We start from the raw sequence: 15,653 nt of genomic DNA on the forward strand, positions 1-15,653 counted from the left end.
GAGGGCCATATCCTGCCCTCGGGCCTTAGTTTGAGGACCCCTGACTTACAGTATGCTTTCCATGAACCCCTGTGTGGAAGATGGCCTTATACTTTGGCATATATGTGCATCCCCTTTCCATGGAGAGATATAATGGTCCGACTTATTATGCAAACTTAATCAAGTATGTTCTTCCTTATTAATAATGCTCATTATCTTGACCACACTCTAATTCTGCTTATCCACATGTGTCCCAACTCTGATTTGTGAAAAGTTGAAAAGTATGCCATAAGATATAGTGAGCTCATTGAACACAGTTTCAGTTATACACGAAGTTATTTGAACACCATGGAACCACACAGGAAGTCCTAGCAATACTTAGAGCAGTAGTTCCCAACCTTTTTTTTGATCAGGGACCACTTTGACCAGGGACCACTCTCCAACATTAGTGCCAAAAGTGTTACAAATCAGTTTTTGGTCAACTTTAGATTTGGTTTAGTTATTTGGGGTGCTGATTTAGAAAATTGCATTGGATAGACCACATCAGCTCTAGTTTCTAATACAAAACATATGCCATCCAATAGTCGCCATCTGCTCACCCACAGAAAACCATATTTAATCATCTAGAGCTGATGTGGTAATAGTAATTTTTGTGAGTAGTCAGCCTCTCCCGTCCTGACATCCCTGACACTATAAGAGGGTTTCACGAGACCAGTCGCTTTCATTGCTGCATGGTTTTGAGGTAACGGTATAGTAATGGCGAGGCTGCAGATCACATTTTCGTTCTTTCAGACCACTGGTGGTCCACAGGTTGGCAACCACTAAATTAGAGAAATGTTCTCTCAAGGCTTGGAAAATGTGTTAAATGTTTGTGAATCAGATCTGTTTAGATTAAATTTGCAGTTGTGTTCACAATCTCATGTCAGTTTCTAAAATGAATAAACACACCCAACCAACTATGGAAATGAAGGAATCGATTCTCTGAAATATTCTTGATGCCAATATCATCATCATCATCATCAAAATAGTTTATTGTACTGGCCCAAGACCATGACAAAAAGCACCACAAGCGCACAATAGTACCCTCAGATTATAGCCACCAAGGATGCTAAACAGAAACCATAATTTGCTCCCGCAACAAAAACAATGGAAGTTAATAATAGTTAAAATACATTTTAGGAGAGAATCCAGTTAACCCTTGGAGTCTCCTTGCCAATAGCTTAGTACAATGTCTGACAATAATAATAATAATAACAAAAACTTTATTCTCCCCAAGGAGACTCAGAGTGGCTTATAACAATATAACAGTATAAACATAATAAATGATGATAAGCATATAAACAATTTAAAAATTAAGTAAACAAACAATAACAAAACTAAATACATGGAAAATTAAAACAAAACATGTTAAGCATAACACAAGAGACATAAATAAAAAAAACAATACTTGGATATGGATATAAAGGAAATAGGTTATCTTTTGGAACAAGTTTCAAATGAAAAGGGACTGCTTGCATTTTCTGTTCCTTTTGGTTCAGAAAACATCCATCCTTATCTTCCCTTGACTGATGTGATATGGATTGTATCCAATATTCCTTTTAGTTTCAACTCCCGTTGCCAAAAGAACCCCTTGGGAATTACACTGCCAACGCATTACTCGCCATTTTTTAAATTGTGTAAATTGAGAGGTCAACAGATCAGAAAACTTAACGGGAGGTTGTAGGGTCTTGCTTAACAGTGTTTTCCATCAATAGTCCACATGTCAGTTATAGGTAACCTGATCTATGAGACTGCACAGACTCTGTTTCTGAAGGTAGACACAAAGTATCCTCCATTATTGGAAATAGATGAAAAAGGTTTAATGATGAATTTAATGTAGGATTATGTTTATCTAGAAAGCTGAAAAGGACAACAAAATCCCAACCTTGTATTTTACAATGAGCCCAAGCATACACAAAATCTAGACTATCATTTAAAGTATTTGTTAGGAACAGATAAAATAAATACAGACATTCTTTTTCCATTTGAAATTTGTTCCAAAAGATAACTTATTTCCTTTATATATCCATAGTCAGGCATTCTAAGCCATTGGCATCAACAGGGCATAGGGTTTCAACCTGTGCTGGATGGGGTTACACTCCCCCTGAAGACACAGGTTTGCAGCTTGGGAGTGATCCTAGACTCATCGCTGAACCTGGAACCCCAGGACTCAGCGGTGGCTAGGGAAGCTTTTGCACAACTAAAACTTGTGCACCAGTTGCGCCCGTGCCTTGGGAAGTCTGACTTGGCCATGGTGGTGCACTCTCTTGTTACTGAATAGACTACTGCAACGCACTCTGTGTGGGGTTGCCTTTGAAGACTGCCTGGAAGCTCCAACTAGTCCGTCAGCAGCCAGGTTACTCACCGGAGTGGCATACAGAGAGCATACAACCCCTCTGTTACGCCAGCTCCACTGGCTGCCGATCTGCTACCGAGCACAATTCAAAGTGCTGGTCTTAACCTTTAAAGCCCTGAACAGTTCTGGCACAGATTATTTGTCTGAATGTGTCTTCGATTACGAACCATCACAAAGTTTAAGATCAGCTGGAGAGGCCCTGCTCTTGATCCCAGCACCATCATAAATGTGACTGGTGGGGACGATAAACAGCCTATTCAGCGGTGGCCCCTCGCCTGTGGAACTCTCTCCCCAGTGACATCAGATTGGCTACCTCTCTCCTGTCCTTTAGAAAAAAAACCCCTCAAAACCTTGTTATAGGACCAAGCATTTGAACAGTAGCTGCAGCAATCGGGAATAAGACTCAATGTGATATGTATGGCCATGGTCTGTCCTAGGCACTGATATTAAGCCGATGTGATTTTAATCAAATATTTCTTAATATTTTAACTGAGCTGTTTTTAAATATGTTTTATAATTCTGGTTAACACTCGAATGAGTGCTTGTTATGAAGCTATCCAATACAATTTTCTGAATCAGCACCCTAAACTGAATCTAAAGTTGACCAAAAACTAATTTGTAACCCTTTTGGTAGTAATGTTGGAGAGTGCTCCCTGGTCAAAGTGGTCCCTGGTCAAGTAGTCCCTGATCAAGTGGTTCCCGGTCAAGTGGTCCCTGGTTAAAAAAAAAAAAAAGGTTGGCCACCACTGCTATAGTACACGTTGTCAAGTTGTTTGGTAGGCCACAATAGCTCCTGTCTGTCACAAGAGGGCACTGTATATCAATCTTCAGAGCAGAAGTTTTTTTTAAATTACTTGTTTTTTTCAGCAGTCCTTTCCAGAGTGTTGGTCTTCCATGGAATTCCTGTATTGCAGAAGATTCTAGGTTTTTTTCTTTCTGAGGTACCGTGTTAGATTGAATTAATTGGTCTTTAGGATCTGCGTGTGTTGCCTTTTCTCCAAAGGAACTGCGCTTCCATTCTTCTGGGACTGATGCCTTTGCGTGCATATTCAAAAATTGCTCAATACAATGGGCTCTTGGTATCTGCTGGGATTTGGTTCCAGGACCCCTGTTGCTACCAAAATCCAGAGATGCTCAAGTCCATTATATAGAACAACACCATAAAACCGTGCACCTTATAATGACAAAAGGGCTGGTTTTTGGATTTCAAAAAATATTTCTAAGTTGTGGATGATTGAATAATGGTTGCAGAATCTGTGGATGCAGAGAGCCAACTTTACTTTGCAGCCAATAAACATCTATATAACATTTTTCAGGAACTGTTTGAGAAAGTCCAGAATGCATGTAAATAATTTCCCTTGTTCCCTTTCTAAGCACAGAAGATGAGATGGAAGGAAAAGTTGAACAAGACGTTGAGGCATGTCATAAAGATCACTTTCTGGGAACCCAAATTCAAAAAGAGTCAGAGCTGTCATAATAACACCATGCATCAAAGGCTCAAATATGGTACAATGCATCCGAGATAGATTTTGATTTCATTTTTTAGTAAAGCTTCTAGAATCCTCCTATTATGGCTAGTGTTTAAGATGGCTTGGAATTTTTTGGGGAGTGTAGTCTACAAAACAAAACTTTTCCAAGTTCTGATCTAACCCTCACTCCCAATGAGAAAATGTGAAAGGACTCCGTGGGCAGTGATATCTCAAAGCAGGGCAAGGTCCATATTGCTATCGACACCCTCTATGTCAGGGTTCTTCAGACCTTTTAAGCAGAGGGCCAGGTCACAGTTCCTCAAACTGTTGGAGGGCCGGATTATAATTTGAAAAAAACATGAATGAATTCCTATGCACACTGCACATATCTTATATCTTAAGCAATACAACAATTAAAATGAAGAACAACTTTAACAAGTATAAACTTATTAGTATTTCAATGGGAAGTGTGGGCCTACTTTTGTCTGATGAGATAGGATTGTTGTTGTTGTTGTGTGCTTTCAAGTAATTTCAGACTTAGGTTGACCATGAACGAGGGCCGGGTAAATGACCTAGGAGGGCCATATCCAACCCCCAGACCGTAGTTTGAGGACCCGTGCTCTATGTCATCCACAAGAGTGGCCAGCCATTTCAGTCCAAAATATTATTGGAAACTAGAATGGAGAGGATTTAAACATTCTGGATAATCCAGATACTCTGAGAGTGAAAATGCTATAATGACTATTTGCATAATATTTCAGTGCCTGCTACTGAGCAAATGGTCCAGGAGCCTTCTTTCTTAAAGTATTGTATCATCCTTTGATGAATGGCAACAGCCCAAGGTAAGAAAACTTCTCTCCTGTTTTGAGTGTCAGCTACTTGGAATTCACAGAATACACAGAGCTTTTCGGGAAGCTACATCTTGGAAAAACTGGTTTGAGGGCTGAAAAATGTTTGCAGTTGCTAAATGTGTAGCTTGAGGGAGCAGTTTGATTTCACTCTAAACTAGTTTGTCTAAGGAGTGGTCTAAAGGTATGTTGGAAGTAATGTAGCTTGTGTGCTGTTTGTACACACCCATAACACCTGGCCAAGATATTTAGTTGTAAGGAGAAAGACCACATTATAGCTGCAGGAGAACTCCTGGCACTCTATCCAAAGGAAGCTGGCCTTGGTTTTCCAGTGGCCATAAATATCACCGTAGGAGTACATTAATTCATACAGATGATGCCAAATTCAACCACTGCCGTGTCCAGGAATAGTTTTTAAAAGTGTTTGTAAAATCATACACTTGAACCCCTAGAACATCACTGTTCAGAGCACATAGATTAGAATTTATAAAAATTACTTTTTGAACTGCCATTCCTAGTGGATTCTGAATATGTACTTCAAAAATGTAAGCCTCCAATCTCAAAGTGACAGTGCTTTGAATGTTGGACTCAGGACCCTTCCACACAGCTATATAACCCAGAATATCAATGCAGAAAATCCTACAATATCTGCTTTGAATTGGGTTATCTGAGTTCACACTGCCATATATTCCAGTTCAAAGCAGAAAATATGGGATTTTATTCAGCTGTATGAGTCTGAAGCCCCTTCCACACAGATCTATAAAATTCACATTGAACTAGATTATATCACAGTGTGGACTCAGGGCCCTTCCACACTGCCTTTTATCTCTGGATCTGATCCCAGATTATCTGATTTAAACTGGAATATACGAATCCCCACTGCCAGAAAACCTGGGATGAACAGATAATCTGGGATCAGATCCTGGGATAAAACAACAGTGTGGAAGGGCCCTTAACCCAATTCAAAGCAGATATTGTGGATTATCAGCCTTGATATGGCTGTGTTACATGGCTGTGTGGGAGAGCCCTGAGACCAAGGTTTAAACTCCCACTTGGCCATGAAAGTTTACCAGATGACCTTGAGCAAATAACATAGTATTAGCCCCAGAAAATCTTGTGATGTCAGAAACAACTTGAAGGCACGCAACTACTGAGCTAGATGGGCAAATGATTGGAGTTGTTCCAAGGAAGCTTTTAGTGCTTCTTTGAAAAGGAGTAAAAACAAAACAATAATATCAAAATGCATATAAGCCAATACTTTTTTCCACTTTCTTTCTTGAACCTGACCAACTTCTGACCAGGATTGCTAATGCAGACTATGGGCTCATTTACAGAGTCATCTTAATGGCATTGCTCCTTCTGTCCAGCCCCAGGATCAGTTGAGGTGTTTGCATGTTCTGCTCCTTAACCATGGCAGCAAAGGGAGTCCATACTGTCAAGTTAAGCAAAGCTCAGTATGGCCATGCTTACCTTTGCTTTCCTTTGTCACTATGGCAGCTGGCCATGGAGTCTTGAGAGATCATAACCATTGCCGTGGGTTTGAGGTGACATCAGCAAAGGCAATCCGATGATCTGGAGAAAGGAGGGGGAATCAACCCTTTCCCCAGACTGTGTGGACCAGTTGCTGACATCAACAAAGTCAACTCAAATGGCTAGGAGTTTTCCAGAGTTCCATGACCAACTGCCGTGGCAACTGAGGACAACCCATGTGAGTCTTATCCCCTGTGGCATGAAGTTCACAGAAAATGGGCAGAGGCCTTGGGCCAGTTACAGCCAGTCCAGTGATCAATACTAACCCTGAAGTGTGAAATGTCTACCAACTTGGAATAAATGGAGTATTATGGACTGGAAGTCCCTGGACATCATATGGATGTCCAAGATTGACTTCTGGTCTGACCAGCATTTCTGGCCAGTATAGATTGATGTATAAATTTAACAAAAGCTCTGTCGGCTCATCTTGAAATCTCAACCTGGTGGTTACTAAATTCGGAGCTGCAGGCAGCTTTTAATAATATCTGACAGGCCCACCCAATACCTTTCAGCTTTTGATTTTCTAGGTTCTTCTGGTATCTATAATATCATGGCTGTTTCCAGAATATAAGATATTTGACTCTTAGAAAGCAGATAAAAACAGAAATGTTTTGATTTTAAACTGGAGAATTGCTGTTTTGGTTCGTAACAGTCAATTCTGGATTATCACAGTGTATTTGAGAGTTTCTGTATTCTGTTGTCTTTTTAAAACACATGGACCAATTAAAAAACATAGTTACTGAATAATATCCCAGTGTAACATATTTAAAAAATATTTAAAAGTCTCTGTTTCTTTTTTACTATGTAAATTAGTTTGCTTCAATGAGGAAGTGATCCCCTTGAAAGGGGATGTGTCATACTAGTTTCTCTGAAAGTAAATTTCCCTATGGCTTTGGAAATATACATACTACGGCTTCTGTATGACACACAACCCTTCACACAATGCAATTACTCCATGCTAATTGAAAACGTCACACTTTTGGAAAAATGTATGTATAAATAGAAGCAGGGTGTGGTTATATGTATAAATAGAAACAGGAAGGAAGTATAGCCTCGGGGTCAGACTAACATATTTGTGAATAGAGTCAAATAGCAAAACATTTTCTTTCTCCATCCAGTTATCAAAGCTGGCTGGACAAGTCTTATTTCAACATTAGTGACTGGATAGCACCCCCAGCTCCACAAAACCTGAGCCACCAGAGTAGGGAGGCAATGTGATCCACACAGTGTTTGTTTTCCAAATAAGGATTTGGAAAATGACTCATCATAGTTCTTTTCATCCCTCATAGCAAAACAAGGGTATTGTACTTTCTGTTTCCACTAAATAATACATTAGGGTTATTTTCCTTATTTGTTTATTTACTATTGTTTTCCAAAGCTAATCAAAACCCCTTTTTAAAAAAATGGTATCCTGTATTTGTAGGTTTGATTTTTGTGCTTCTAGGACCCTCTAGGTCAGTGGTTCCCAACCTTTTTTTGACCAGGGACCACTTTGACCAGGGACCACTCTCCAACATTACTACCAAAAGGGTTACAAAGCAGTTTTTGATCAAATTTAGATTCAGTTTGGTTATTTGGGGGTGCTGATTCATAAAATTGCACTGGATAGACCACATCAGCTCTAGGTTCTGATACAGAACGTATGCCATCCAGTAGTCACCATCTGCTTGCCCACAGAAAAAACATATTTAAAAGTCTAGATCAGGGGCCTCAAACTTTTTAAACAGAGGGCCAGGTCACAGTCCCTCAAACTGTTGGAGGGCCAGATTTTAATTTGGAAAAAAAACATGAATGAATTCCTGTGCACACTGCACATATCTTATTTGTAGTACAAAAACACTTAAAAACAATACAATAATGAAAATGAATTATTTTTAGAAATATAAACATTAGTATTTCAATGGGAAGTGTGGGTCTGCTTTTGGCTAATGAGATAAGATTGTCATTGTTGTTGTTGTTGTTGTTGTTGTTGTGTGCTTTCAAGTCATTTCAGACTTAGGTTGACCCTGAGCGAGGGCTGGGTAAATGACCTTGGAGGAATGTATCTGGCCCTTGGGCCTTAGTTTGAGGACCCCTGGTCTAGAGCCATGGACTTTATTTTAGGTCTCGCAGCGCATCAGTAGGCAATGACCCACTGCTCTATGTTCTCCAGTGCAATCCTATGTTGAATATCTGCTATTGGGGGGGGGGGGGGGGTATCATGCTTGTTCAACTGTCTCTCTCCCTGTTCAGAAGATTTCCCCTCACTTTCTGTCCCTATGATAATTGGATTTTGAAAAAAAAAAAGCTTGTTGTGGAAATAAGAGTTGGTGATAAAGCTCCAGATAAAACACCTTTTCCCCATAATAACTCTTCCAGGAGTGAAGTTCCCTTCTGAGGGGTAATTTCTCTCACTTCCTGTTGTCTCACCCCTGTTCTTAACTATGTGTTGTTTGTAAGTCAGATGTTTGTAACTCGGGGACTGAAGTTACAAACATTTAAGGAAGAAAAAGAAATGTTTTGAAAACATCTCTACTCTTACAGCAAAACATTAGAAAGATCTAATGAAAGTAGGAACTGTTTCAGTCAAATAACTTATTTCACATCCTGGGATATTGGGCCCGTCTGGAAAGGCACGGAGTGACCTTGGGCAGATCACATTCTCTCAGGTTCTTCTTTGGAAGTTTTGAAGAAAGGTTGGGTCACCTTTTGGTAGTGCTTTACTTATGTACCTGGCCCTGGTGGTCCCTTCCAATTCTCCTTCAAGGTTAATCCAGTCACATCAAGGATCCCATCTGTCCATCTTACCCTTGGTTGGCCTCTCTTCCAATTTCCCAACATCATTGTCTTCGCTAAGCTTTTCTTTCTTCTCATGATGTGGCCAAAGTACTTCATCTTGGCCTCTACTATCTTTCCCTCCAATGAGCAGTCAGGCTTTTCTGAAGTATGGACTGGTTGGATCTTCTTGCAAGCAGCTAGAAAGAGGGGAAGAAATCTGATTTTAGGGCACACAGCATCGCTGTCCAGCTACAGCCTTGTATGGCTGCGAAAGCAGAGAGAGAGAGAGAGAGAGAGAGCAAGAGAGAGGCATATCTATGGGGAACCTAGCTGTTTGAAAACAGGCAAATGTGAAGATCAATACGTACCACTTCGGTGGGAAGGTTTTATGATGTTTTTATCGATATTATTATGTAGTGAATTTTTATCTATGTTTAAATGTTTTAGCTATTTTTATATTGTTATGGGCATTGAACTGTGCCGTTCTGTAAACCGCCATGAGTCGCCCCCGGGCTGAGAATGTCGGTATAGAAATATAGTAAATAAATAAATAAATAAATAAATAAATAAATAAATAAAGGTAACCGCATTCCATGCAGTCATGCTGGCTGCTTGACCTTGGAGGTGTCTATGGACAATGGTGGCTCTTTGTCTTAGAAATGGAGGTGAGTACCACCTCCTAGAGTCAGGCACAACTAGACTTAATGTCAGGGGAAATCTTTACTTTTACCAGGTCCCTTCTACACTGCGATATAATCCAGATTATCAAAGCAAGTAGTCCACATTATCTGCTTTGAACTGGATTACGAGTCTACACTACCATATAATCTAATTCAAAGCAGATTTTGTATGGCAGTGTAGAAGGGGGCACATTGTTTTTCTGCTTAACTGTTTTTAATTTTGCTTTAGGTATTGTACTGTTGGTATTGTGTTTTGGGGCTTCGGCCTGTGTAAGCCGCATCGAATCCCTTGGGAGATGCTAGCGGGGTACAAATAAAGTTATAATAATAATAATACAAACATACATACAGTGCTGTTTGGACGGTACTGAACTGTATACACCAGGGGTCCTCAAACTAAGACCCGAGGGCCAGATACAGGCCTCCAAAGTCATTTACCTGGCCCTCGCTCAGGGTCAACTTAAGGCTGAAATGACTTGAAAGCACATAACAACAACAACAATCCTATCTCATCAGCCAAAAGCAGGTCCACACTTCCCATTGAAGTACTGATAAGTTTATATCTGTTAAAATTGTTCTTAATTTTAATTGTTGTATTGTTTTTAAGTGTTATTTGCACTGCAAATAAGATATGTGCAATGTGCATAGGAATTCATTCATGTTTTTTCAAATTATAATCTGGCCCTCCAACAATTTGAGGGACTGTAACTTGGCCCTCTGTTTAAAAGGTTTGAGGACCCCTGGTTTAAATAATGTACCAGTAAGGCCTTCTCGTGGACTACCATGAGAATTTCCGGGGGGGGGGGGGGGGGGCGGGCTGAAGCCCCTTAAGCCTCCCCCCGGCTACATACCTGCCCCTAGGGAGTTGAGAAGGGCAGGGTAGAAATGCTCTAAATAAATAAATAAATAAATATAAAATTACACTTTTTAATTGTCTTATCCTTTACATGCGGCCCACTCATTGTTATCGTTACTGTGACTGTGCTTATTAGAATGTTATTTTATGACTTTTTTTTGTAATTCTGATGTTATTGTTGTTGTTTCCTGTTTATGTTTTGATTTTATTGCTGTAATATGTTGTTCAGGCTTGGCCCCATGTAAGCCGCTCTGAGTCCCCATGGGGGAGATGGTGGTGGGGTCTAAATAAAGATTATTATTATTATTATTATTATTATTATTATTATTATTACTAGCTATCCCCTGCCACGCATTGCTGTGGCCCAGTCTGGTGATCTGGAAAATAAAGTAATGAGAAAGTGTTGGTTTCTAATATATGTAATTTCTTTCTGCTTGTGGGTAAACAGTATTTCTTCTTGTTTCTTTGTCAGTGTTGATGTGGAGAGTGTCTGGTTTGCCTACTCTGGAACATGCAACATATAATTGTCCTTCTTTAGGGGTCCCTTTCAAATCTCTGATGCTATCTCTGTCATAAACATACATGTGTGTGTGACTCATATCTATCAATCTATCATCTATCTATCTATCTATCTATCTATCTATCTATCTATCTATACCTATGGCTGGATGGCTCTTTGTAAGGAGGGCTTTGGTTGTGTTTTCTTGCCCTTGTGAAGGCAGTTGGACTGGATAGCCTTAAGCCACAATTTCTCAACCTGGGGGCTGGGACCCCTGCAGAGGTCATAAAGGGGTGTTAGAGGGGTTGCAAAAGACCATCAGAAAACACAGTATTTTTTGTTGGTCTATGGGCCAAGAAAGCTTAGCCCATAGAAATTGGGCCAAGCTTTCTATGTGGAAAGCTTGGCCCAATTCTAACGTTGGTGAGATTTAGAATGCTCTTTGATTGTAAGTGAACTATAAATCTCAGCAACTACAACTCCCAAATGTCAAGGTATATTCCCCCCAAACTCCATCTGTGTTCGTATTTGGGCATATGGAGGATTCATGGCAAGTTTGGTCCAGATCAGGCATGTAGCCGGGGGGAGGGGGGGGCCTCGGGGGGCTTCAGCCCCCCCCCCCCGAAATTCTCATGGTGGTTCGCAAAAAGGCCTTACTGGTGTATTACTTAAACTGTTATGCTTATTCATATCATGATCTGATCACCATACTCAATATATCCCATATGCATGGGGGTATTGGGGTAATGATACAAAAGGTTTGCTAGGGTAGACCCTCTTTCACTCAGACTCAGCCCCCCCCGAAACTCAGCCCCCCCCCGAACCCCCCTGAAAAAAATTCAGCCCCCCCCCCCCCCGAAACGAAATCCCGGCTACGAACCTGGTCTGGATCCATCATTGTTTGATCTCTGGATGTAGGTGAACTACAATTCCAAAACCAAAGGACACTGTCCACCAAACCCCTCCAGTATTTTCTGTTGGTCATGGGAGAACTGTGCCAAATTTGGTTCAATTCCATCGTTGTGGGGTTCAGAGTGCACTTTGATTGTATGTGAACTATAAATCCCAGCAACTACAACTCCCAAATGACATTTTTTGAGTGAAGGACATACATTGGGTTGTTAGGTGTCTTGTGTCCAAATTTGGTGTCAATTCCCCCAGTGGTTTTTGAGTTCTGTTAATCCCACAAACGAACATTACATTTTTATTTATATAGATTATGGCATCCTTGAAGTGACTGGATTGACCTTGAAGGAGCTGGGGGTGGTGACGGCCGACGGGGAGCTCTGGCGTGGACTGGAAACGACTGAATGAATGAACAACAATAAGAAATAAATAAATACAATCCAATTCAAAGCAGATAATCTGGATTTTGTACGGCAGTGGAGAAGGGGGCCACATACAGGGGCGGCTTGTCCATTACGCGAAGTAAGCTGTTGCAGAACACTTTTTTTTTTGCCAGGGGCGCAGAGGCGCCTCTGTAAATGCCCCTCGACTGCCACTTGAGGAGCACCCCCTCGGCTCGCAACAGCCCTAGCAGTCCAGAGGGAGCCTCGGCTTTCTTGCCTCGCTGCCGGGCGATCTTCTTCCCAAAGGGGCCGGACCCTTGAGCCTTGCCTAGCCCCTCTCGTTCGTGCTCCACCCGGCCACCGGGTGCGCGAGCAGAGCCTGCACTCAGTCATTCTCTGCGTTCGATCCCTTCCCCATGACCGGCTCCCTTTCCTGATCCCCCGCCGCTCCACCCGCCTCCTCTCCTCTCCCCAATCCGTGGGTGGGCCAAGGGGCGGAGCCACCGCGCCTGGCCTGCTTCGGGTCTGGAGGCATGTCTGAAGACCCCAGCATGCACACCAAAAGTCGCCTCTTCTCTTGACTTTCTCTTCAGCCATTGGGACCAAGAGAGAGAGAGAGAGAGAGAGAGAGCACCTCTGGCTGGAAGTATCTCCCACCTCCGCTCCCTCCTTTGTTTTTGCGCCTACCTTCAGGAAAGGTGGGCATCTCCACCTCTCTCTCTCTCTCTCTCTTGGTCCCAATGGCTGAGGAGAAAGTCAGGAGAAGAGGTGACTTTTGGTGCACACGCCGGGGTCTTCAGGCATGCCTCCATACCCAAAGCGGGCCAGGCAAGGGAGCAAGTGCGACAAGTGTAGTTACTGGGATGTATAGTTCACCTACAATCAAAGAGCATTCTGAACTCCACCAATGATGGAATTGAACCAAATATGGCACACAGAACTCCCACGACGAACAGAAAATATATATCAATGATTGGTTGGGGGGGGGGGGAGCCAAAATACTAGGTTTTTGTGTGGTTTTTTGGGCTATATGGCCATGTTCTAGAGGCATTTCTCCTGACGTTTCACCTGCATCTATGGCAAGCATCCTCAGAGGTAGTGAGGTCTGTTGGAATTAGGACAATGGGTTTATATATCTGTGGAATGGCTGGGGTGGGGCAAGGAGCTCTTCCTTGCTGGAGCTAGGTGTGAATGTTTCAACTGATCACCTTCATTAGCATTTGAAGGCTTGGCTGAGCCTGGGAAAATATCCTCTTGAGAGGTGTTAAGATGTGCCTGGTTGTTTCCTCTCTGCTGTTTTGCTGTTATAATTTTAGAGTTTTTTAATACTGGTAGCCAGATTTTGTTCATTTTCATGGTCTCTTCCTTTCTGTTGAAATTGTCCACATGCTTGTGGATTTCAATGGCTTCTCTGTGTAGTCTGACATGGTGGTTGTTGGTGTGGTCCAGCATTTCTGTGTTCTCAAATAATATGCTGTGTCCAGGCTGGTTCATCAGGGGCTCTGCTATGGCTGACTTCTTCGGTTGAAGTAGTCTGCAGTGCCTTTCATGTTCCTTGATTTGTGTTTGGGCAATGCTGCGTTTGGTGGTCCCTATGTAGACTGAAGTGACTGGACTGACCTTGAGGGAGCTGGGGGTGGTAACGGCCGACAGGGAGCTCTGGCGTGGGCTGGTCCATGAGGTCACGAAGAGTCGGAGACGACTGAACGAATGAACAACAACATGTAGACTTGTCCACAGCTGCATGGTATACGGTAGACTTGTCCACAGCCAAAATACTGTTTGCTTACCGTTGAAAATTACCTAGGAGCGCCTCTGGCCACTTATAGTGCTGTTTGGACTGTACTGAAGTGTATACATGATCACAGAATGCAGTTCAAACTGGGTAACATGGCAACTTCCCTTTGGAAAAGTCTGTCCAAAGGAAAAAACCCCACCAGAGGTTGCCATAAGCAGGGGAAGAAACCTGACTTCAGGGCACACAACATCACTGTCCAACTACAGCCTTGTATGGCTGCGAAAGCAAAGAAAAAGAGAAAGAGAGAGAGAGAGGCATATCTATGGGGAAATCCTTTTAGAGGCGGTGTCACAGTGGATGCCTGTCATTTCTTCCGAAGCTTTCTGGTGTAACTCGAGCTCCTCTCCGCCTCCAGCCCTCGGGGAGGGAGGGAAGGAGGGAGGGAAGGGCCGACCCGGAGAAAGAGGGAGGAGGAAGGCCAAGAAGCTCCTCCTCCGCCTCCCTTTCCTCTTGGCTGAGCTGTTATTTCCTCCTTCCCCGAACCCGTAAGAGATCAGAAGTAAGGACCTTCCTGGACCCTTCTCCGCCAGGTAAGGAGCCTCTTCTCTGTTTCCCCTCCTTTTAAATCAGGCTGGGCTTCCTACTCGCTCAGGGACCCTTTGCCTGGACTGGGTGGGAAGAGCTTGCAAGAAGTACGAAGCTAGAGCAAGCTGCTTGCGGTCTTGGGCGCTGTCCACCTAGGGCGTAGTTCCTCCGCCAGGCTGAAGGGAGGGAGAGGCCCCCAAGGCTCAGGCTGATTGGCAGGCCCGGTCCTGGCCCCACAAGTCTTGAGACTTTCCTGAAAGACTCCTTTCAGGGCTCAAGGATTGCCCACCCTGCAGGGCTTTCACCTCTTCGAGTCATCAGCAACTCAGGCCCTCTTATGGGACTTCCTTTTCCTATGGGTTCTACAGCTCTTGTGTGCCTTCCCAGTCTTTCTGACTTAATAGAGATCTCAGGGCAAACCTATCGCATTGCTAAACTACAGTGGAGCCTCGACTTAAGAACATCTCAACTTAAGAGCGTTTTAAGTTAAGAGTGTCACTTACTTACTTGCTTAGGCGATCCCTCCTTGGCCGAGTAGGATAGTCTTCCAGGATTAGTATTCTTAGAATCATAGAATCAAAGAGTTGGAAGAGACCATCCTGCGAAGGCCATCCAGTCCAACCCCCTGCCAAGAAGCAGGAATATTACATTCAAAGCACCCCTGACAGATGGCCATCCAGCCTCGGTTTAAAAGCTTCCAAAGAAGGAGCCTCCACCACACTCCGGGGCAGAGAGTTCCACTGCTGAACGGCTCTCACAGTCTGGAAGTTCTTCCTCATGTTCAGATGGAATCTCCTGTCTTGTAGTTTGAAGCCATTGTTCCATGTCCTAGTTTTTTCCCCCTTTTATTGCATATCTTATCTTTTATTGCATTTAAATCTTATTTTATACTTTTTTTTAATCAATGGCATTGAATTGTTGCCAACACAGTGAACAACCCAAAATATCCTTCAAGGTTGAGAAGGGTGGTGTACAAATAAATATTATTTAAAATAAATAAATAATTTTCCTCTAAGGCATTTCAGAGA

The 15,653-nt window shown here is 42.5% G+C and overlaps 1 protein-coding gene across 1 annotated transcript in view; it reads left to right on the forward strand.

The window, feature by feature from the left end:
• The first annotated feature begins 14,514 nt into the window (after window positions 1–14,514).
• Window positions 14,515–15,653, forward strand: part of ANXA11 (annexin A11) — a 53,850-nt gene continuing 52,711 nt past the window's right edge. The window contains exon 1 of the mRNA XM_067466965.1: window positions 14,515–14,630. The gene's annotated coding sequence lies outside the window, so the exon portion shown is untranslated. The remainder of the gene's footprint in view (window positions 14,631–15,653) is intronic.

The sequence above is a fragment of the Anolis sagrei genome, chromosome 3, assembly GCF_037176765.1.
Source record: "Anolis sagrei isolate rAnoSag1 chromosome 3, rAnoSag1.mat, whole genome shotgun sequence".
NCBI lineage: Eukaryota > Metazoa > Chordata > Lepidosauria > Squamata > Dactyloidae > Anolis > Anolis sagrei.